General features: G+C 48.3%; 1 protein-coding gene across 7 annotated transcripts in view; it reads left to right on the top strand.

The window, feature by feature from the left end:
• Nucleotides 1-14,281: 14,281 nt before the first annotated feature.
• LOC105496193 (DNA methyltransferase 3 beta) overlaps nucleotides 14,282-23,650 on the top strand; it is a 48,880-nt gene continuing 39,511 nt past the window's right edge. For 3 of the 7 annotated variants that reach the window (XM_011766376.2, XM_011766370.3, XM_071079511.1), the window contains exon 1: nucleotides 14,283-14,928. The gene's annotated coding sequence lies outside the window, so the exon portion shown is untranslated. Of the gene's footprint in view, nucleotides 14,929-23,650 lie in introns of all 7 variants that reach the window. The other 4 variants (XM_071079512.1, XM_011766367.2, XM_011766372.2 and 1 more) reach the window with 4 other exon arrangements.

Genomic DNA, 23,650 nt, shown 5'->3' with positions numbered 1-23,650 from the left:
ATGAAACAAGACAATGCTTAGAAAGCATTTAGCACAGCAACTGGACCATGGTAACAGCTCAGTAACTGCTTGGTGTTATTAATATTTCAGGTTTTCAATCTTATAAAAAGAATATGACAGTAAACATTCCTGTACACAATCCTTTTCTACATCTGATTATTTCTTTAGGAAAAATTTCTAGGAAGGCAAGGGATACTATGTTCAGTCTTTCTGGGCTCTAAATATCATGGGGATGGAGTGGAGGTGAGGAGGTCTAACGGATACTACAAAAAGTAGTTATAAAGAATGAATAGGCTGGGCATGGTGGCTCACGCTTATAATCCCAGCACTTTGGGAGGCCAAGGCGGGCAGATCACCTGAGGTCAGAAGTTCTAGACCAGCCTGACCTATATGGAAAAACACTGTCTACACTAAAAACACAAAAAATTAGCCAGGCCTGGTGGTGCATGCCTGTAATCCCAGTTACTCGGGAGACTGAGGTAGGAGAGTTGCTTGAACCCGGGAGCCAGAGGTTGCAGTGATCTGAGATCGTGCCATTGCACTCCAGCCTGGGCAACATGAGCAAAACTCCATCTCAAAAAAAAAAAAAAAAAAAAAAAAGAGAGAATGAACAAGGGCCAGGGGCGGTGGCTCACACCTGTAATCCTAGAACTTTGGGAGGCCTAGGCTAGTGGATCACCTGAGGTCAGGAGTTCGAGACCAGCCTGGCCAAAATGCTGAAACCCCATCTCAACTAAAAATACAAAAATAAGCCAGGCATGGTGGCAGGCACCTGTAATCCCAGCTACTCAGGAGGTTGAGGCAGGAAAATAGCTTGAACCCAGGAGAAGGGTGTTACAGTGAGCCAAGATTGCGCCGTTGCACTCCAGCCTGGGTGACAGAGCAAGACTTCATCTCAAGAAAAAAAAAAAAAAAAAAGGGCCGGGCGCGATGGCTCAAGCCTGTAATCCCAGCACTTTGGGAGGCCGAGGCGGGTGGATCACGAGGTCAGGAGATCGAGACTATCCTGGCTAACATGGTGAAACCCCGTCTCTACTAAAAATACAAAAAACTAGCCGGGCGTGGTGGCGGGCGCCTGTAGTCTCAGCTACTTGGGAGGCTGAGGCGGGAGAATGGCGTGAACCCAGGAGGCGGAGCTTGCAGTGAGCCGAGATCACACCACTGCACTCCAGCCTGGGAGACACAGCGAGACTCCGTCTCAAAAAAAAAAAAAAAAAAAAAAAAAGGCCGGGTGCGGTGGCTCATGCCTGTAATCCCAGCACTTTGGGAGGCCACCTGAGGTCAGGAGTTCAAGACCAGCCTGGTCAACATGGTGAAAAACCGTCTTTACTAAAAATACAAAAATTAGCCAGGCGTGCTGGCGGGCACCTGTAATCCTAGCTACTCAGGAGGCTGAGGCAGGAGAATTGCTTGAACCCAGGAGGCAGGGGTTCCTGTCAGCTGAGATTGCGCCACTGCACTCCAGCCTGGGTGACAGAGTGAGACTCCGTCTCAGTAAAAAAACAAAAGAGGAAGAAAAGAAATGATAAATACTTCAGGTGATGGATACCCTAAATTTCCTGACTTGATTATTACACGTTCTATGAAAGTAACAAAATATCCTGTGTACCCCATAACTATGTACAAATATTATGTATCAATTTTTTTTTTAATATAACAAGGACGGATGACTTTTCAAGGTAAGCAGAAACAAAACCATTAACCATGAACCATCTCTCTGAAAACACCCAGAAATTAGCATTTCTGCCTGAATAGGCACCTGGTGAAGTTCCCTGATGAGGCTCCGGGTCCGGGCCCTGCCCATCTTCCAACCCATATCCCCTACATCCCAAGGAGGAGACATCCAAGTCCTCTAGAAGTAGCCTCCAGATCTCAAATCTCATTTTTGCCTTCAATGATAAAATGCTACCTAAACATCATCCAAAAATGCTGCATAATATTCTACAGAGCAAGAATAAAATGCCCGTAACTAATCCTTGTGGTTGCCTATTTAGATTTTTCTGACTTTTCTTTCTCATTAAGAACTTTGTAGCTAACAAAGGCAATAGATAAAAAAGTCTTTCCAATGTTCTCCTTCACAATCCAATCTTAGAGGAAGGAAGGAGCAGTGATTACCTTTAATGCGATAACTTTGTAGCAGGAAATGCAGGCCAGAGCCAGGCCGCTCTTCTAGAGAACCACCTGCCCCCATTTCAGCGTTAATGAGGGACCCTGCTCCCTTCATTCACTTTAAAATGTCCCTGTGGAGGGCGACGAAGTACTCACTCCCTTTCCCCTCCCCCGCCCCTGCAAGTGAAAGAAGTTCATTAAGAAGTAGTTTCTCAGGCGGGGAGGATTCCTGCTGGGAGTTTCACCAAGGGGCCAGGTTTTCCCTAGGAAAAAGGTCTAACCCTTCGCACTCTGAAATGCCAAAGGGCATTTTTTTAAAAATTAAACTTTTAATTTTGAGATCATCGTAGATTCACATACAGTTTTAAGAAATAATACAGAGACATTCCTTGTAGCCTTTACCCGGTTTCCCTCGATGCACAGATCCCACAGTGTCATCACCAGGATATTGTCATTGATACAGTCAAGATGCAGAACATTTCCATGGCAGCAAGGATCGCCCATGTTGCCCAAGGGACAATTTTAACAGAAAGGACAAGCTCTAGATCCTCTTTCTACCAAAAACTAGAAGAAAATACTAGGAACATTTTGAGGTTAAAAAAAAGAGAGAGAAAAATTGGGCCGGGCACAGTGGTACACGCCTGTAATCTCAGCACTTTGGGAGGCTGAGGTTGGCAGATCTTCTGAGGTCAGGAGTTAAAGACCAGCCTGGCCACACAGTGAAACCCCATCTGTACTAAAAGTACAAATATTATCCTGTCGTGGTGGCGGGCGCCTGTAATCCCACCTACTGGGGAGGCTAAGGAAGGAGAATCTCTTGAACCCGGGAGGCAGAGGTGGCAGTGAGCTGAGATCATGCCATTGCACTCCAGCCTGGGCAACAAGAGTGAAATTCCGTCTCAAAAAAAAAAAAAAAAAAAACACACATAACAAAAATGTAAAAATACAGTTGACCTAGACTCTTGACATCCATGTCATGAAAGTCATTGACAAAGGAAGGCTGGAGAATTGCCCTAGATTAAAATAAACTAAAAAAGACAAGATAACAATGCAATGTGTAATTCTGGATGGAGGTCAACAATTGCTACAAAAGACATCATTGGCACAAAATAAACCTACTTAACACTACTGAACTCTGCACTTAGAAATAGTTAAGATGGGAGGTAGGCATGGTGGCTCTTGCCTGCAGTCCCAGCTATCTGATAGGCTGAAGCAGGAGGATCCCTCGAGTCTAGGAGTTCTAGGCCTGGGCAACATAGTGAGACCTTGTCCTCAAAGAAATAAGAAGAAATAGTTAAAAAGGTAAATTTTATTAAAGCCACAATTTAAAAAAAAATACATTATTGTGACAATTGAAGTCCGAACACCCACTGTAGATTAGATAATAATATTGTATCAATGTTCAATTTCCTGAACTTGATAAATGTAATTTGGTTATGAGAAAATGTCTTTGTTCTTAAATACATGTTCAAAGTACTCAAGGTAAAAGTGGATAAAATGGTTCAGGGAAAAAATGAGCCAACGCATGTGGTAATGTAGAGATTACTGATTAATTTCTAAATTGGCTCTGAGCATGCTGGAAACCAGAGGGAGATGAGTTAATTTCACTTCTAGTTTTTCATCCTTACACAGTAAATTAATGTAGATCAATTTCTCTTGTTGGACTTACAGGACAGTTCCAGTTCTCCAATTTCTATCTAGGACATGGTGATGAACTTGTTTACCAGTTCAAAAATCTTCCTTCCAATAGCAGGATTTCTGGGGTAGAGTTTAAGCCTTTTTAAGACCCTCTGGCCTAAGCTCCAGTGGACATTTAAGCTGCCCCTCCAGAAATTTGCTTTTTAAAGAGCTCTTTGGCAGTTCCTACTTTGAGGGTGTGGGTGATAATGTCTCTACCTTTTGGGAATCTCACCCCTCATTTCAAATTCATGGTAGGAATCACTTTGCCTGAGAAAATGAGGCCTGGATCTCTATTGTCCCGCTTTGTTTTTCTCTGCAGAACCATTATAAAGTGAATGCCTGGCCTGCCCTGCTTTAGGCCAGCAATGCATATCACTGCTGGGTGCTGAGAACACAATCTGGGGTGTAATCTTGGGGGAATGACCTCTAGAACTTTCTTTTCTGGACTATTTTCATCATCTGAAAGATGGAGGAGTCTCTTCTTTCATTCCAGTAGTAGGTATTTTTTGAGCATCTACTATGTGCCAGGCCCTGTGTTTGGTGTCAGGGACACAGCAGTGAATAAGATAGATGACTGGTCTGCATTTACGTTGCTCAGAATCTAATGAGGGAGGCTTACCTTATATGAAGAGTCACTGAAAGACATTGCAAAGGAGAAAAATGCTAGGAAGGAGAGTAGGGGGCTGTCAACAAGTGTAATGCAGATAAACCCATCTGGTGGAGGGAAGGTAAGCCGACTGAGTAGTTAGCCTCTGTCCGGCCTTAGGAAAGGAGCGATTGAGGGGGAAGCCCTGGGGTCTTGGGCATGTCACCCCTACCTTCTCCCTCTACTCTGCAGGTCAGCATAACTCGGTAATCATTTCCTGGCCTGCAGCCAGGGTTATCAGCATGCTGTGTATATGGACTTCGTGAAGCTTGGAGGCTGAGGGCCCTGACCAGAGGAGATAAGAACAGGTTTGGACAAGAAGAACCCATCCCCTCTATGTTTATCTCAAAACGATAGAGCAGGCTGAGTCTGGACCCAGAGCAAATCCAGGAAGTAGAATCCAGGAAGCAGAGAGATGAGTCAAGAATGACACTAAGGTTTTGGGCTTCATTCCATGCTATACTATCTGCCCCATTTGACAGTGAAGGAAGCAGATGCCCAGAGAAGGGAAGACACCTGTCTGAGGTCACACAGCAGGTTAATAGGAGAATGAGAACAGAACCTAGGCCGCTGATCTTTTCACCTTAACCATCTTATCCTCCTCAGAAGTCAAGCCTGAGCTTCCAAAAATAAAGGAACCCAGGTCCAGGAAAACTTGCTGTTTTGTCTGAGGGTGAGGGGTGAGATAATGATGAGTCAGGGTTTCAGGGAAACAAACATTTACTTATTACCTAATGTGGGGGTAGATGTGGTCCCTGCTCTCAGGAAGCTCAAAGTGTGAATGAATTAAAGTCAATGTGACCAAGCGCAGTGGCTCATGCCTATATTCCCAGCACTTTGGGAGGCTGAGGCAGGCAGATCACCTGAGGTCAGGAGTTCAAGACCAGCCTGGTCAACATGGTGAAACCCCGTCTCTACTAAAAAATACAAAAATTAGCGAGGTGTGGTGGTGGGCACCTGTAATCCCAGCTACTCAGGAGGCTGAGGCAGGAGAATCGCTTGAACCCAGGAGGTGGAGGTTGCAGTGAGCCGAGATCGCGCCACTGCACTCCAGCCTGGGCTATACAGTGAGACTTCGTCTCAAAAATAAATAAATAAATAAATAAATAAATAAATAAATAAATAAAATACACACAACAACAACAAAATAAAGTCAATGTTACTTCATTTCATGAACAACATCAAATTCGGAGCGGGCTATGGGGTATTCTCCAAGGGGCAAAAACAGGTGATGTTCAACAGAGTGAGGCATGGCATCTCTTTCAAGGGCCAGGATGGAAAAAGAAATCAGTGGATTCAGTTCTGGACCCCACGTCAAAAGCCACAAAGACAAATCACAGACTTTGATTTGCAGTGAATCCTCTTCTCACGAGGGCCACTGTGCAGCATCCAATAATAATAGCTACTACTATGATAACTAACAAGCTTTCATTCATTTGATGTCTTGTCTGGAGAAACGGGGATAAAACAGTATCCACAGACATAGAGACTGTTGCAGAATGAAGGAGGGATTTCCTGTTTTCTTCTTCTTCTTCTTTTTTTCTGATGAGGTCTCACTATGTTGCTCAGGCTGTTCTTGAACTCCTGGGCTCAAATTATATTCCCGCTCGGCTTCCCAGAGTTCTAGGATTACAGGCCTGAGCCACCATGCCTGGCATCTGGTCTTCTACTAACTACCACTGTGCCAGGCATGGTGGCTCTGGCCTGATCATTTTACTCTGACCTGATCATGTCACTGAAAACCCTGCAAAGACTCCAATTGCTGAAGGTGTGGATGCTCTGATTCCTGTCTTCTTCACCAGAGTCTGCCTTCCTCTCCAGCGGTGTGCTCTAGTCACATAGGCCTCCCCTCCATTCCTTGTCCAAGCCATGCTCCTTGTGCCTCAGGACCAGAGCAAGTGCTGTTCCCAAATCCCAGAACACATTTCCCTCACCCCTTAGCCTGCTGCTTACTTAACCACTGCATCCCGTCATATCTCTGCATGAGCATTACTTCTTTTCTTTTTCTTTTCTTTCTTTCTTTTTTTTTTTTTTTGAGACTGTCTCACTCTGTCACCCAGGCTGGAGTGCAGTGGCAGGATCTTGGCTCACTGCAAACTCTGCCTCCCAGGTTCAAGTGATTCTCCTGCCTCAGCGGGGATTACAGGAGCATGCCACCATGTCCTGCTAATTTTTTTTTTTTTTTTTTGAGATGGCATTTTGCTGTCGCCCAGGCTGGAGTGCAGTGGCACAATCTTGGCTCACTGCAACCTCTGCTTCCCAAGTTCAAGCAATTCTCCCACTTCAGCCTCCCAAGTAACTAGGATTACAGGCACCCACTGTCATGCCCAGCTAATTTTTGTATTTTTGTAGAGACAGGGTTTCACCATGTTGGCTAGGCTTGTCTTGAACTCCTGACCTCAAGTGATCTGCCGCCTCGGCCTCCCAAAACGTGACTTACTTCTTCAGTAAAGTTTTCTCAGGCCCCATGACCTAATTAATTTTCATTTTATAATACCCTGTTCTCATCATAGCATTTAATACCATTGTAGGCCGGGCGTGGTGGCTCACGCCTGTAATCCCAGCACTTTGGGAGGCCGAGGCGGGAGGATCACAAGGTCAGGAGTTTGGCCCAGCCTGATCAACATGGAGAAACCCCATCTCTACTAAAAATAGAAAATTAGCCAGGAGTGGTGACATGTCTGCAATCCCAGCTACTCGGGAGGCTGAGGCAGGAGAATCACTTGAACCCGGGAGGCAGAGGTTACGGTGAGCCAAGACCAAACCACTGCACTCCAGCCTAGGGGACAGAATGAGATTCTGTCTCAGAAAAAAAAGTACAACTGTAATCTTACAACTATTTGTGAGATAAATTTGATGAATGTCTGTTTCCCCTACCTAGTTGTAAGCTCTGGGAGGGCAGTAAAAGGACTTTGTGTTTTTCTTCTCAGCTTTATTCCTTACCACAGTGCCTGGCACAGAGCTCAGTGAATTCAATAATTCAATAAATGTGCACAGACTGGCCAGGTGCGGTGGCTCACGCCTAAAATCCCAACACTTTGGGAGGCCAAGGCGGGCGGATCACCTGAGGTCGGGAGTTTGAGACCAGCCAGACCAACATAGAGAAATGCTGTCTCTGCTAAAAATTCAAAATTAGCCGGGCTTGGTGGTGCATGCCTGTAATCCCAGCTACTTGGGAGACTGAGGCAGGAGAATCACTTGAACCTGGGAGGTGGAGGTTGAGGTGAGCTGAGATCATGCCATTGCACTCCAGTCTGGGCAACAAAAGCGTAACTCCATCTCAAAAAAAATTAAAGAAATATGCACACCCCTCCTCCACCAATGACAGAAACAGGGAAGGAAATTCCGTGCTGGTTCTGCAGGGGATAGAGAGAGATGGATGACCTCCCTCCATCCCAATCCCCTTTGGGCCTTGTTTTTCCCGTGTGTGAAATGGAGATTAGACTCCTTCTTACTTCATAAGGGTGCTGTGAGAGTCAAAGTGTAATACACATAAAATGTTTAGCTCAAGTGCCTGAGCACATGGTAGGCTGTCAGTAGCTATTATGAAATTGCTTATTTAATAATAACTAATGAATGGCTGGGTGCGGTGGCTCACGCCTCTAATCCCAGCACTTTGGGAGGCCGAGGTGCGTGGATCCAGCCAGGGCCAACATGGGGAAATCTCGTCTCTACTGAAAAATACAAAAATTAGCCGGGAATGGTGGCAGGTGCCTGTAGTCCTAGCTACTTGGGAGGCTGAGGCAGGAGAATCGCTTGAACCTGGGAGGCGGAGTTGCAGTGAGCTGAGATTGCGCCACTGCAGGCCAGCCTGGGTGACAGAGCAACACTCTCAATAATAATAATACTAATAAATAATGAATATGACCTGGCCAGGCTCTGTGTACTTGTCTAGCCAGGTACATTTAAGGAAAATATTTCAATGACCCATTTTGGGGTTTAAAAAAAGGAGAAAAGGAGTCTGGCTGTTCCTGTTGAAAATGAAAGGTGAGGAACCCACTTTGCAAATGAACGTGGCCTCTAATGGCACTACCATTAGGACTGAATACCTTACAATGGGGTTCTTTCACATACATGGGCTGTGCGAATCCCCACAGTCATTCTGGGAAGTAGGCATGGCTATTATTATTATTATTATTCCAATTAGACAAGGGAGATGCTTGAGGCTCGAACTCCTTAGCATAGCACACACAGAGTGGGGGTCACAGGGAGATGGGGGTGGAGGATCTAGTCCTAGCTCTGCCAGCTGTAGCCCTCAGGCAAACCACTTCACTTTTCTGAACCTCATTTTCCTTGACTGTAAGGAGGGGCAGTAGATACTAGACACTAGAGGTGGACTGGGCTTGCCTGAGAGGCTGGGAGACCCAGGGACAGACAGGACTATTTGGCAGACACTGAGGATGGAAGGAGAACATTTATCCCTGCACCTGCCAAGAGCTGAGGCAGCCAGGAAAGCAGTGCAGCATATACTCATTAATAATAATAATATAGGCCAGGTGCGGTGGCCCACGCTTATAATCCCAACACTTTGGGAGGCCGAAGCAGGCAGATCACCTGAAATCGGGAGTCTGAGACTAGCCTGGCCAACATGGAGAAATCCCACCTCTACTAAAAAAAATAATAATAATAATGTAAAATTAGCCAGGCATGGTGGCACATGCCGGTAATCCCAGCTGCTCAAGAGGCTGAGGCAGGAGAATCGCTTGAACCCGGGAGGCAGAGGTTGCAGCGAACTGAGATTGCACCATTGCACTCCAGCCTGGGCAACAAGAGCAAAACTCCATCTCAAAAAAAAAAAAAATAATAATTATTATATATATTATTTAACAAGCATTTTTATGGTATTTCCCATGTGGTAGGCACTGTTCAAAATGCCTTACATGTATTAACTCATAATTCTCAGGACAATCCTAGGAAGTAGGTAAAATTATCTCCATTTAAAGATGTGCTGAGGTAGTCTGAGGCGGGAGGATCATTTAGGGTCAGGAGTTCGAGACCAGCCTGGCCAACATGGTGAAACCCCGTCTCCACTAAAAAGACGAAAATTAGTCCGGTATGATGGCTGGCGCCTGCAATTCTAGCTACATGGGAGGCTGAGGAGGAAGAATCGCTTGAACCTGGGAGGCAGAGGTTGCAGTGAGCCAAGATCGCACCACTACATTCCAGCCTGGGCAACAGAGTGATACTTCTTCTCAAAAAAATAAAATAAAATAAAATAAAAATAAAGATGAAGAAATTGTGGCATAAATAGGTAATAACGCATGCTCACAAAAATTTCTACCATACAGTAAGTGTCTATTATGCAGCAGGCACTGTGCTAAGCACTCTATATTTGTTATTAAAAACCTGTAGCTGCTCTAAGAACTGAAAGGTGATAGTATAATTTAACAGAAATGTAAGTTAACTATAACATGGGTGTCAGCCCATCAGTGTGTTGATTTATTAGCATAAGAGTGTCTAGGATGAGGCCGGGCACGGTGGCTCAAGCCTGTAATCCCAGCACTTTGGGAGGCCGAGGCGGGCGGATCACAAGGTCAGGAGATCGAGACCACAGTGAAACCCCGTCTCTACTAAAAATACAAAAAATTAGCCGGGCGCGGTGGCAGGCGCCTGTAGTCCCAGCTACTCAGGAGGCTGAGGCAGGAGAATGGCGGGAACCCGGGAGGCGGAGCTTGCAGTGAGCCGAGATCGCGCCACTGCACTCCAGCCTGGGCAACAGCGTGAGACTCCGTCTCAAAAAAAAAAAAAAAAAGAGTGTCTAGGATGTAGATATGTACACGTGGCTTTTCTTTACAATGTTATTTTATTTTAGAGATGGGGTCACACTGTGTTGTCCAGGCTGGTCTCAAACTTTTGGGCTCAAGTGATACTCCCACCTTGGCCTCTCAAAGTGCTAGGATTCCAGGCAGGAGTCACTGTGCCTGACCCTTAATTTTTTGAAGAATAAATTTTTATTTAATATAATCTCTAATTTATAGAAGAGTTGTAAGACTAGTTCAAGGAACTCCTGAATGTCTTTTAAACCATATTCCCTATTTGGTTCATATTTTGTCCTCTTTGCTTTAACAATCTCCCTGACTGATACATATATATATTATTTTTCTGAATTATTTAAGGGTCAATTGGTGACATTGTGCCTTTTTTGTTTTTGTTTTTGTTTTTCTTCGAGACAGGGTCTTGCTCTGTCGCCCAGGCTGTAGTGCAGTGGCAGGATCATGGCTCAGTTGTAGCCTTGATCTTCCAGGCTCAAGGGATCCTCCCACCTTAGTCTCCCGAGTAGCTGGGACTACAGGCACAGGCTACCATGCCTGGCTAATTTTTTTGATCTTTAGTAAAGATGGGCAACACTTTGTTGCCCAGGCTGCTTTTGAACTTAACTCAAAGGGTCCTCCTGCCTTGGCCTCTCAAAGTTCTGGAATTAGAGGCATGAGTCACCATGCCCAGCTGCCTCTTCTAAATAATTCAGTGTTCATTTCCTAAGAGCAAGGACACTCTCTTATCTATGTGTTGTTGCTTTAGGTGATGAAACAAATGGTCTGTAATCACAGAATTTGTATCCCCTTAATGAATATTCCTCACCTTCATGATTATAATAATTATGATCTGCTAAAATACAATTTTAAGTAAACACTGCAAGGTGACCACACAGTAGGTGCTCAGTCAAGGTTTGATCACACAGCTGACTCACTCTGTGTAATCCCTTCCTTCTCTGGGCCTCAGTCTCATCTGAAATGGGCCCCCAGTTCTCCTTGCCTCACATCCTCATGGGTGGCAGCGAGGCTTAGATGAGATGGTGAATTTGATCAATGCACTTTAAAAACTGTAAAGAAAGGCTGGATGGCAGTGGCCTGTAATCCCATCACTTTGGGAGATAAAGGCAGGTGGATCATGAGGTCAGGAGTTCCAGACCAGCCTGGCCAACATGATGAAAACCTGTCTCTAGTTAAAAACAAAAAACAAACAAAAACACACATGAAAATTAGCCAGGTGTGGTGGCACATGCCTGTAATCCCAGCTACTCAGGAGGCTGAGGCAGGAGAATTGCTTGAACCTGGGAGGCGGAAGTTGCAGTGAGCTGAGATAACACCACTGCAGTCCAGCCTGGGTGGCAGACTCTGTATCAAAAAAAAAATTAAAAAATTGTAAAGAAGTTCTGTGCCCTGGGGAGATATCAGGCCATTTTTCTACCCATTCTCCCAACATTCGTGCTTCTTCCCAAATGACTGAGACCACCTGCTCACCCAACCTTCTACTTTTTCTTCCTGGGTTTAGGTGGTCCAAGAAAATCCAGCCCTTTGGCTGGGTGCGGTGGCTCACGCCTGTAATCCCAGCACTTTGGGAGGCCGAGACGGGCGGATCACGAGGTCAGGAGATCGAGACCATCCTGGCTAGCACAGTGAAACCCCGTCTCTACTAAAAAATACAAAAAAATTAGCCGGGCGAGGTGGCGGGCGCCTGTAGTCCCAGCTACTCGGGAGGCTGAGGCAGGAGAATGGCGTGAACCTGGGAGGCGGAGCTTGCAGTGAGCTGAGATCCGGCCACTGTACTCCAGCCTGGGCGACAGAGCGAGACTCCGTCTCAAAAAAAAAAAAAAAAAAAGAAAATCCAGCCCTTTGGCATCTGAACCAGGCCTCCCCGGGGTTCCTGGTGGTGGCACAGGCATCCTCTGCCAGAATTCAGGACACAGAGTTTAGCTGTGGGTTCCTAGGTTAGGGTTCAGACACAAAGGCCCAGGAACCCTCCCCATAGACCTTTTTTTAATTTTTAATTTTAATTTTAATTTTTATTTTTTTGAAATGGAGTCTTGCTCTGTTGCCCAGGCTGGAGTGCAGTGGAGTGATTCGGCTCACTGCAACCTCTGCATCCCAGGTTCAAGCTATTCTCCTGCCTCAGCCTCCCAAGTAGCTGAGATTACAGGCGCCCGCCACTAGGCCCTGCTAATTTTTTGTATTTTTAGTAGAGACGGGGTTTCACCATGTTGGCCAGGCTGGTCTCGAACTCCTGACGTTGTGATTCGCCTGCCTCAGCCTCCTGAAGTGCTGGGATTACAGGCGTGAGCCACCATGCCCAGCTTCAGACCAGTTTATGTATGATGTTTTCTTTCCCATAATGATATGCCCCAGGCTGGGCATGGTGGCTCACGCCTGTAATCCCAGCACTTCGGGAGCCTGAGGCAGGCGAATCACAAGGTCAGGAGTTCAAGACCAGCCTGGCCAACATGGTGAAACCCCGTCTCTACTAAAAATACAAAAAGTTAGCCAGGCGTAGTGGCGGGCACCTGTAATCCAAGCTACTTGGGAGGCTGAGGCAGGAGATTGAACCCGGGAGGCAGAGGTTTCAGTGAGTGGAGATCGTGCCATTTCACCATTGCACTCCAGCCTGGGTGATAGATCGAGACTCTGTCTCAAAAAAAAAAAAAAAAGATATGCCCCAGATGGTGGAGGCAAGCTACAGGCCCTCTCTCCAGAGACCCCGTTCTTCCTGCACCAATGGACTGGACACCAATTTGTATGTTTGTGCCAGAAAGCCAAGGAGTCCTGCTGTTCATTCACAAGAGGCCCTGCTGGGGGCCAGGCAGGGCGCTGAACTGAGCCCATTTCTCTCTGGTATCTCCCTAGCCTCTCCCCAAGCTCTTAGGTAGAATGAGATCCAGTAAGTATAGACACTTTTGCAGCATCCAAAGAATTAACCCTTCACTCATTTACTCACCTGGTAAGAGATACAGGGAGAAAGCTGTGGAGTAAGGCAGCCAGAGCCCAGAAGGCAGGAAACCCATGCCCATTCATTCAACAAACTTGTATTGAGCTCCTTTCTAATGCATCCCCCATCCACTATAGCACACAGATGTGGTTTCTGCTCCCATGGTGTCTGTGTGTGTGTGTGTGTGTGTGTGTGTGTGTGTGTGTGTGTGTGTGTAGGGGGATGTAAACAGGAAAACAGATATGTAAAACAATTTCAGATCGCGGTAAGTGCTAGGAACAGAATGAAATAGGATAGGAGTGATGGACAGGGAAGACTTCATGTTTCAGATCGCGGTAAGTGCTAGGAACAGAATGAAATAGGATAGGAGTGATGGACAGGGAAGACTTCATGTGGAGTAATCGGTAAAAGCCTCTCCAGAAAGTGACCTTGTGGGAGAAAACTGAGGGGTGAGAATCTGGTCCTGCAACGATCTGGGCAAGGAATGTCCAGTTGTAGGGAACAGTGAGGTCAAAGCTACCATCACAAGGAAACGCTTGGTGTATTGAGGAGCAGCAGAGAAGTTGGAGTGAAGACAGAGAGGGGTTAAGGTAGTAGATTCCTTGAAGGGTAGGCAGGGGAGGCTCCTATGGGGGCTTGTAGGCGATATAGATCATTCATTTGTTCATTCATTCATTCAACACATATTTATTGAGCATCTACTGAGATCCTGTCCTTAGTTTACTGCGTGAAGACAGACCACAAGAAGGTAAACAAGCAAATATGTAAGTCCCAGGTCAGATAAATTTTAGGAAGCGCTGTTTTCCAGTGGTTCAACGGTCATCTCAGGGCAGAGGTGGGGAGACCTGCTGAAGGCTGCTTCTCCCTCAGTCTGTCCATGCCTGCAGGGTCTGGAACCCAGGTAGCCAGAGACCCGCTGGTCTTCTTTCCCCTCCCCTGTCCTCCCCTCCCTTCAAGATGGCTGACAGAGGCCGGGCTGGGTGGAAGGAAGGGAGGAAGGGCGAGGCAGAGGGTCCAAAGCAGGATGACAGGCAGGGGCACCGCGGCGCCCCGGTGGCACTGCGGCTGGAGGTGGGGGTTAAAGCGGAGACTCTGGTGCTGTGTGACGAAGTGGGGGCCCTGCCCTCTCTGAGCCCCCGCCTCCAGGCCTGTGCGTGTCTCCTTTCGGGTTGAAGGGAGCCCGGGAAAAGAGGCTCCAGAAGGAGTCTGGTTTTGGACGTCTGACCCCACCCCTCCCGCTTAGGGTCCCCCAGGGTGATTTTACTGGCCCGGGGTTGGCGGGGGCAGGGGGCCAGGGGGCGGAGCCCGCAGAGAGGGGCGGAGGGGAGGCTCCGAGCGATTTCAAATTTCCCTCGTCCCCGCCCCCCGGTCCCCCCGCGCCCGGGCCGAGATCTGAGTGGCTGCGGCGGGGGCGCCCCTGGGCGGGGGCGGGGCGAGGGCCGGGCCGGGGCTACAAGGGGAGTCGGCACCGCCCCCTCCCCACCCACTCCCGCTGCCCCGTCCGGCCCGCGCCGCTTCCTCGCAACAGCCGCTCCCGGCTCCGCGGCCGCAGCCCGCGTGGACGCTCCGAGCGCCCCCCGACGGACAGGACCGGCTACCTGGCGGTCGGGCGAGCGGGCGGCCGCGCCCGGCCGGCAGCGCTGGGGTTAAGTGGCCCAAGTAAACCTAGCTCGGCGATCGGCGCCGGAGATTCGCTAGCCCAGCGCCCTGCACGGCCGCCCGCCGGCCTCCCGCCAGCTAGCCCCGACCCGCGGCTCCGCCGCCCAGCCGCGCCCGAGCCAGCCCTGCGGCAGGTGAGCGCCCCGGGGCCCCGGGGAGGCTCGGCAGCCGCCGGCTTCGAGGGCTGCTAGGGGAGGGGACGGCGGGGGGCTTCCTAAGCTGCCGGGGAGAGAACCTCTCCAGGACCTCCCGAGGAGGGGCTCCCGCCGGGCTGGGTTGGCGGGGTGAGGAAACGCCCACGGACCCTGCTTGGGGTGGAACGGGGTCCGCGGGTGGGACGCGGGGGACATACATCTGACGGGACCGGAGATACGAGAGGAAGGGACGCGTCTGCTGCCTCCAGGAGCCCGAAGAGGAGAGAAGCTTGCTTTCAGGGAGGGGGACACGCTGGCTTCCCGGGGTCCAGACTCGAGGGGGAGGAGGTGTCCGTCGAGAGCATGAACAGGGGCTTTGCTCATGGGCAGGGGGTGTACTCACTTGGCCTCGGCCTTGGGATAAGTTAAGGAGCGGAGGTGGTGAGGAGGGGTTTCTGCCATGCAGGTGGGCGTCCGCCCCTTGCAACTGGGATGTGGGGCTTCAGGCGAGGCGCTGTCCCTTCCCCCGACCCCAGCTTTAGGAAAGAGCTCGTGAGTGTGGGCTTAGACTCGGGCGGGCTGGGGTGTGCACGCGTGTAGGGGATGGAGGCAGAGGGCGACCTCCCGGGGTGCTCCCGAGCTGAGCCACCAAGCGCGGGGCGCAGCGGGGCGCCCTCTCCCTGTGCACATCTGGCTCGGGAGGAGCCGGCCGGAGGGACTGCACCTCCCTGCCCCGGCCACGCCGCCTACCCTGGGGTCTTACATTCCATTCTTAGCCTATCTCCTGGGTGCGGCTGGCCCCACTTCCCAGACTCGCACACTGAGGCCACAAAACCTCTAGCACAAGCTCCTGGAAGATAAGCTTCCCGGCTCGTGGTTGCATGGGGAGGGGTTATTGAGCCCCACTTTACCGGGGAGCAAGTGGAAGCAGAGAAAGACCTAACAAGCTGTAAGACTGCGCTGCCCTTGGGCCCTGGCTCCCCGCTGGAGGATCTCACCTGTGGATGGAGTTCTGAGCCTAGTTCTTGCCAGAGCCTCCAGCCTTCCCTGCTCCCTTTTTCTCCCTGGTCTAGGAGAGAGGCTCGCTGGGCCCCCGTGTTTCCACCCTCCCCCGAAGCTGGGAAGTGTTTAAAGGGAATTAAGGACAGAGTATGAACTTTGAGCTGCCTCCTGAGTTCTGGATGCGGTGGGTTTTGGCGAATGGGGGGCAGTTTTTGGGAGACAGCTATTATCTCCTCTACCAGGCCTGCTGGGACTTCTTGTTAACCCACTTTGGAAACGCCAGGTGCGGACTTGATTTTTCCAGAGTTGAGATGATGGTACTTAGTTTATAGGGTTGGTATACAGTAAGCACTCAATACATGTTTGCCATTGTTGGAATCACTAGCTAGCACACAGGCTAAGCAAGCTTCCTTCCCTAGGGAAGCATAAGTCTTAGTTCTTCAGCATGTGTTTAAACTCTGTCTCACCAAGTTCATTGCTCTCCGTGCCTTCATTATTACATCTGAATTAGCAACAGTCCTACTGATAGGGTTGTGTAAGGATGAAACCAGTCTTATGCGTGAATTAACCTTTTCAGCCCTTGATCTTCCTCAGATGTTTATGTGTAATAGCCTCTACCACATTGGGCCTGGGTAAAGACACAGTGGGATAGTGCCTGTGTAGGGTCAGCACATGATGAGTGTTGATGTCTGTACTTAATAACCAATAGCCTCTCGTTTTAGGGTGGCCATTCCTGAGATTTGGGGATGGAGAAAGGCACCCCTGCCAGCCTCTCCTTTTCCTGGCTTCACGAAGGTGGTCAGTTTCTTTCTCAACTCTGAAAGCTTTTCCCAATCATTGTCCACGATTAAGGAGTTGGCAGGAAGAACCGCCTTTGTTCCCTTTTGAAGGGAGTCTTAGTTTTGTTTTATGGGTTGGGGCCGTTTTTAAAGCCCTCCCGGCCAAGCATGGGGGCCTACTGCAAAGGTGTAATTGCAGAACTAAGTGAGATCCTTTACCTTTTGCCATTGGGGTGGAGAGTGCTGAGACAAAGGGACAAGGGCCGGGGCCAGTGGCATCCTGCTCTTAAAGTTGTAGACATAACCCCCACCCCTTGCAGAGGATGGGGGGAGGGGAAGACGGTATCTGGGAGCTGCAGGGGTCTAAGGGAGGAGCAAGGGAGGTGGGGTTGGGGAGGCTGCTTCCTTCCCTTCCTCCAGCCACGTGGGGCCTGTGATCCAGAGGCGCCTGTCCTCCCTCATTATTGCAGCCCCATGGACCTGCTTCCAGTGGGGCTTGGGCGAGTTCTAAAGGGAAAACTTACCTTGGGATTCCTTTTCCTAGACCAAGTCATGCCAGCTGCCTCACCTCCAGACTCAGACGCCTTTTCCAGTTTCAGCTAAATGTGAAATTTTTCAGAAGTACAAGGTTGTGCTGTCTCCCCCAAGCACCAGTCCTTAGCTCAGGCACATACTACTAATTGAGTGGAGTTTTTTTCTTTTAAATCATGAATTTTCAGAATGATTTCCAGTTTCATGGTGGACCAGGACTGGTGAAGTGTGGATTTCATTTCATGTGCAGGCCACTCTCTTTGTAAACAGAGACTGAGCAGACATATCTCCCCTTTTGTTGGGGGGGCTCATATTCTCACTGGGACCCTTTTACAGGTGATAGAACTGAGGCTCTGGAAGATACAGGAAGATTACATCTTGGTGGTGAGCATTTTCTTTCTCTCTTTTTATTTTTGAGCCAGTCTCACGTTGCCACCTAGGCTGGAGTACAGTGTTATGATCTTGGCCCACTGCAACCTCCGCCTCCCGGGTTCAAGCCATTCTCCTGCCTCAATCTTCCGAGTAGCTGGAATTACAGGCGCACACCACCACGCCTGGCTAGTTTTTGTATTTTCAGTTGAAATGGGGTTTCATCATGTAGGCAAGGCTGGTCTCAAACTCCTGACCTCAAGTGATTCACCCTTTTCGGCTTCCCAAAATGTTGGGATTACAGGTGTGAGCTGTTACACCCGGCTGCTTTTTATTTATTTACTTATTTACATTTTTTAATTTTTTTTTTTTTTTTGATACGAGCCTTACTCTGTCGCCCAGACTGGAGTGCAGTGGCACGAACTCCACTCACTGCAAGCTCCGCCTCCCGGGTTTACGCCATTCTCCTGCCTCAGCCTCCCGAGTCCTGGGACTACAGGTGCCTGCCACCACGCCTGGCTATTTTTTTTGTATTTTAAGTAGACACAGGTTTTTTTTTTTTTTTTTTTTTTTTTTTTTTGACACAGGGTTTCACTGTGTTCACCAGGATGGTCGCCACGTAGATTACAGGCGTGAGCCACTGGGCCCAGCCATGCTTTTAAAATATATATATATATTTAGGCAGGGTGTGGTGCCTCACCCATAATCCCAGCACACTGGGAGACTGAGGCTGGCGGATCACTTAAGGCCAGGAGTTCAAGACCAGCCTGGCCAACATGGCGAAACCGTGACTCTACAAAAAATACAAAAAGTAGCCAGGCGTGGTTGTGCGTGCCTGTAATCCTTGCTACTCGGAGGCTGAGGCACGAGAATTGCTTGAACCTAGGAGGCGGAGGTTGCAGTGAGCCGAGATCCTGCCACTGTTCTCCAGCCTGGGTGACAGAGCAAGACCCTGTCTCAAAAAAAAAAAAAAAAAAAAAGCAAAAAAAAAATTGTGTGTGTGTGTGTGTGTATATGTATATGTATATGTATATACACACACACACACACATATATAGATATGCTTACATTTTTTTTTTATAAGGACGTGGTCTTGTTATGTTGCCAAGGCTAGCCTTGAAAGCCTGTGTTCTAGGATCCTTCTGTCTCAGCCTTCCGAAGGCTTGGGATTACAGGTGTGAGCTACCATATATGGCCTCTAAGTCACTTTTCACTCAGATATTTTCATTCTTTCAAACAAAATAGTACAGGTATGACCTCTGCTCTAGTTTATTTTTTATTTACTTATTTATTTATATTTTGAGACAGACTCGCTCTGTTGCCCAGGCTGGAGCACAGTGGCACGATTTCGGCTCACTGCAACCTCTGTCTCCTGGGTTCAAGCAATTCTTATGCTTCAACCTCCCGAGTAGCTGGGACTACAGGCATGTGCCACCATGCCTGGCCAATTTTTGTATGTTTTGTAAAGATGGGGTTTCACCTCATTGCCCAAGCTAGTCTCCTGGGCTCAAGCAATCAATCTTCCTCAGCCTCCCAAAGTGCTGGGATTATGGACATGAGCCAACACACCCAAATTCAATTTTTATTTTATTATTTTTATTTTTTGAGATGGAGTTTCACTCTTGTCGCCCAGGCTGGAGTGCAATGGCGTGATCTTGGCTCACTGCAACTTCCACCTCCTGGGTTCAAGTGATACTCCTGCATCAGCCTCCCAAGTAACTGGGACTATAGGCGTGCGCCACCACGCCCGGCTAATTTTTTATTTTTTTTAGTAGAGACGGGGTTTCTCCATGTTGGTCAGGCTGGTCTCGAACTCCTGACCTCAGGTGAACTGCCCACCTCAGCCTCCCTCCCATAGAGCTGGGATTGTAGGCGTGAGCCACCGTGCCTGGCCCAAATTCAATTTTTAATGGTGTCTTTGTCTTGTTTTATGGCTACAACATCATTTATCTGCCTGAGAATATTGCAGGGTTTAGTGTTCCCTCGTGTTCCCTCCAATATTAAGGGATACTCTGTTTTCCAGTACCTTGCCCTGGAGGTCTGGCTACAGGGCCAGGGGACTGGCGAGGTCTCAGTCTGGCATCTGTTCCTCCACTTGTCCCAGTCTGTAACCTCTTGTGTTTTTTTTTTTTTTTTTTAATTATTTCTTTTGAGACAATTCTTGCATTGTCACCCAGGCTGGAGTGCAGTGGTGCGATCATAGCTCACTGCAGCCTTGAACCCCTGGGCTTATTCCAGGATCCTCCCACTTCAGTCTCCTGAGTAGCTGGGACCTTAGCCACGTGCCACCATGCCCATCTAATTTTTTTTTTTTTTTTTTTGAGACAGAGTCTGTTGCCCAGGCTGGAGTATAGTGTCACGATCTCAGCTCACTGCAAGCTTCACCTCCTGGGTTCACGCCATTCTCCTGCCTCAGCCTACTGAGTAGCTGGGACTACAGGCCCCTGCCACCATGCCCAGCTAACTTTTTGTGTTTTTAGTAGAGATAGGGTTTCACCGTAGCCAGGATGGTCTCAATCTCCTGACCTCGTTATCCACCCTCGGCCTCCCAAAGTGCTGGGATTACAGGCGTGAGCCACGGCACCCAGCCCATGCCCATCTAATTTTAAAATTTTTTTGTAGAAACATTAAAGTCTCACTATGTTGCCCCAGCTGGTCTCAAACCCCTGGGCTCAAGCAGTCCTGCCTCGGTCTCCCAAAGTGCTGGGACTACAGGTGTGAGCCTCTGCGCCCAGCTGTCTTGTGTTCTTGTCCAGAGCCTCAGCCTGTGTGGCTGAAGAAGAGTGGTTGTCTCCGGAGCAGCAGGCTGAGGGAGGGGACTTGGGAGTCAAGGGTCTAACTCTCCTGCAGAAGTACTGATGCGTTTGTAGGGTGTTCCCTGCAGCCAGTACAGTGATGGGCCCTGGCAGCATGGCAACATGGCTCACTGTGTTGCTTAGGCTGGAGTGCAGTTGTGCAATCACAGCTCACTGCAGCCTTGAACTCCTGGGTCGAGCCATCCTCCCACCTCAGTCACCTCCTGAGTAGCTATAGGTGAGAGCCACCAGGCTTGGCTAATTTAAATTTTTTTTTTTTTTGGAGATGGAGTTTCGCTCTTGTTGTCCAGGCTAGAGTGCAATGGCGGGATCTCAGTTCACCGCAACCCCCGCCTGCCAGGTTCAAGTGATTCTCCTGCCTCGGCATCCTGAGTAGCTGGGATTACAGGCATGTACCACCATTCCTGGCTAATTTTGTTTTTTTTTAGTAGAGATGGTGTTTCTCCATGTTGGTCAGACTGGTCTCGAATTCCCCACCTCAGGTGATCCACCCACCTCAGCTTCTCAAAGTGCTGGGATTACAGGTGTGAGCCACTGTGCCCAGCTAATTTTAAAGTGATTTTTAATGGAGAGTCTCTTGCTGTGTTGCCCAGGCTGGTCTCAAATTCCTAGGCTCAAGTGTAATCCCCAAGTGCTGGGATTATAGGTGTGAGCCACCGTGCCTGGTCCCTTGTCTGCCTTTGATTCCTAATTACTATCAGGCTTCCTGAAGCCTAGTAGAACTCATATCTGAATGGATACAGGAGGCTCTGGAGATGGGAATGGGGAGGCACTAACTAGGGTCCCACTGAGCCAGCTACAGGCACCCCCTCTTTTGTGAAAAGGTGGTTGTGATGAAGACTTAAGTGTTCATTATATTCCAGGCAAGCCATTTTCTCTGACTCGGAGTTGTTCGGCACCATGGGTAAGGAAGCCCTAACCTGACGATGGCACTTGAGGAAGAGCCTCAAGCTTAGGCACTGGCTTTCCCAAGTCTTTGGGTGAATTTGCAAACCTCATCTGTCCTCATGTTGCCCTAGGATGTTACATGCTGAGCTGTAAGCAGGATGCTGAATTAGGGGAACTGCTCAGTACTAAATATGACTGTTACTATGACCACACAACTAGCAAGGAGTAGAACTGTTGCAGATTTATTTTCCAAAACCTCTGCCGGCACCTGACTGAGTCCACAGAACTGGCAGGACACACAAGATGTGCTGGGTTAAGACGCTCTGGTGCTTTCTGTGGGTGCAGCTGACTGTTTTGCAGGCCTGCTTCTTGACTGTTGAGGCGGGCAGATCTGAGCCCCCACGAGGTAATTGTGGACAGTTTTTGAAAAGTGGTTTTTATGTTAGATCATGGGCTTCTTTTAAAGCCATTTGTATATATGCAGTTCCCTTATCTGTAGGCCTTATTTTGATATTTCTTTTTTCCTTTTTGAGATTTGTTTTCTGTCCTTGCAGTACTGCTTTTTCCAGAATGTCATATAAATGGAATCATACATTATTATTATTATTATTATTTTTGAGACAGCATCTCACTGTCGCCCAGGCTGGAGTACAGTGGCATGATCTGGCACGCTGGAACTTCCGCCTCCTGGATTCAAGTGGGAGCCATACATTATATAGCCCTTTGAGTCTGGGTTGTTTTACTTAGTGTGAGATATTTGAGACTTATTTGTGTTGTGACATGCACTAGCAGTTATTTCTTACTTTTAAAAAATTTTTTTGAGACAGGGTCCCTGGAGTTCAGTACTGCAGTCACAGCTCACTGTAACCTCAACTCCAATGCTCCAGTGGTCCTCCCACCGCAGCCCTCACTTCCCAGTAGCTTCAACTACAGGCACTTGTGCACCACTATACCTAGTTAATTAAAAAAAAATTTTTTTTTTGAGACAGTCTTGCTTTGTCACTCAGGCTAGAGTGCAATGGTGTGATCTCAGCTCACTGCAACCTCCAACTCCTGGGTTCAAACGATTCTTCTGCATCAGCCTCCTGCGTAGCTGGAATTACAGGTGCCCGCCACCTCATCAGGCTAGTTTTTTGTGATTTTTTTTTTTTTTCTTTTTTCTTCTGAGACAGTTTTTCGCTCTTGCTGCCCAGGCTGAAGTGCAATGGCGTGATCTCAGCTTACTGCAACCTCTGCCTCCCAGGTTCAAGTGATTCTCCTGCCTCAGTCTCCCAAGTAGCTGGGATTACAGGCATGTGCCACCATGCCCGGCTAATTTTTTTTAGTAGAGACGGGGTTTCTCCATGTCGATCAGGCTGGTCTTCAACTCCCGACCTCAGGTGATTTGCCTACCTCGGTCTCCCAAAGTGATGGGATTATAGGCGTAAGCCACCATGCCCGGCCTAGTTTTCGTATTTTTTATTTTAATAGAGATGGGGTTTCACCACGTTGGCCAGGCTGGTCTCGAACTCCTGACCTCAAACGATCTGCCCACCTCGGCCTCACAAAGTGCTGGAATTACAGGCTTGAGACACCGTACTTGGCCTTACATTTTTTTTTTTTTTTTTGAGACGGAGTTTCGCTCTTTGTTGCCCAGGCTGGAGTGCAATGGTGTAATCTTGGCTCACTGCAACCTCCGCCTCCTGGGTTCAAGTGATGTTCCTACCTCAGCCTCCCAAGTAGCTGGGATTACAGGCATGTGCCACCACGCCCGGCTAATTTTGTATTTTTAGTGGAGACGGGGGTTTCTCCATGTTGGTCAGGCTGGTCTCGAACTCCTGACTTCAGGTGATCCGCCCACCTAGGCCTCCCAAAGTGCTGGGATTACAGGCATGAACCACTGTGCCCAGCCTAAATTTTTTTTTTTTTTTTTTTGTAGTGTTGGGGTCTCACTTTGTTGCCTAGGCTGATCTTGAACTCCTGGGCTCAAGCAATCCTCCTGCCTAGGCTTCCCGACATTGCTGGGATTACAGGCATAAGCCACTGTACCTGGCATCTTTTTTTTTTTTGATATGAATATAACATGCCTAGCTTTTCTTTGTGTTGTGATTTTTATCTTTTCTTTTCTTTTTTTTTTTTTTTTAAATTTTTATCTTTTCAATACATAATGTACAAGGACTTATTTTCTGGTTATGATAGAAATAATTTATTTGAAAGTCTGTCCATGTTGAAACAACTAAAAATGCTGTGCCTTTATCTGTGGGTAGAAGAACTAAGCTCCCTTAAAGAAATCTAGAGAGCAGAAGAGAACAGGAAATGAGAGACCACAAACTAAAGGGAGAAAAAGAACTTTTCAAT

The sequence above is a fragment of the Macaca nemestrina genome, chromosome 15 (genome assembly GCF_043159975.1).
Source record: "Macaca nemestrina isolate mMacNem1 chromosome 15, mMacNem.hap1, whole genome shotgun sequence".
Classification (NCBI taxonomy): Eukaryota; Metazoa; Chordata; class Mammalia; order Primates; family Cercopithecidae; genus Macaca; species Macaca nemestrina.
Note: the sequence above shows the minus strand (reverse complement) of the source record. Positions and strands in the feature narration are given on the sequence as shown.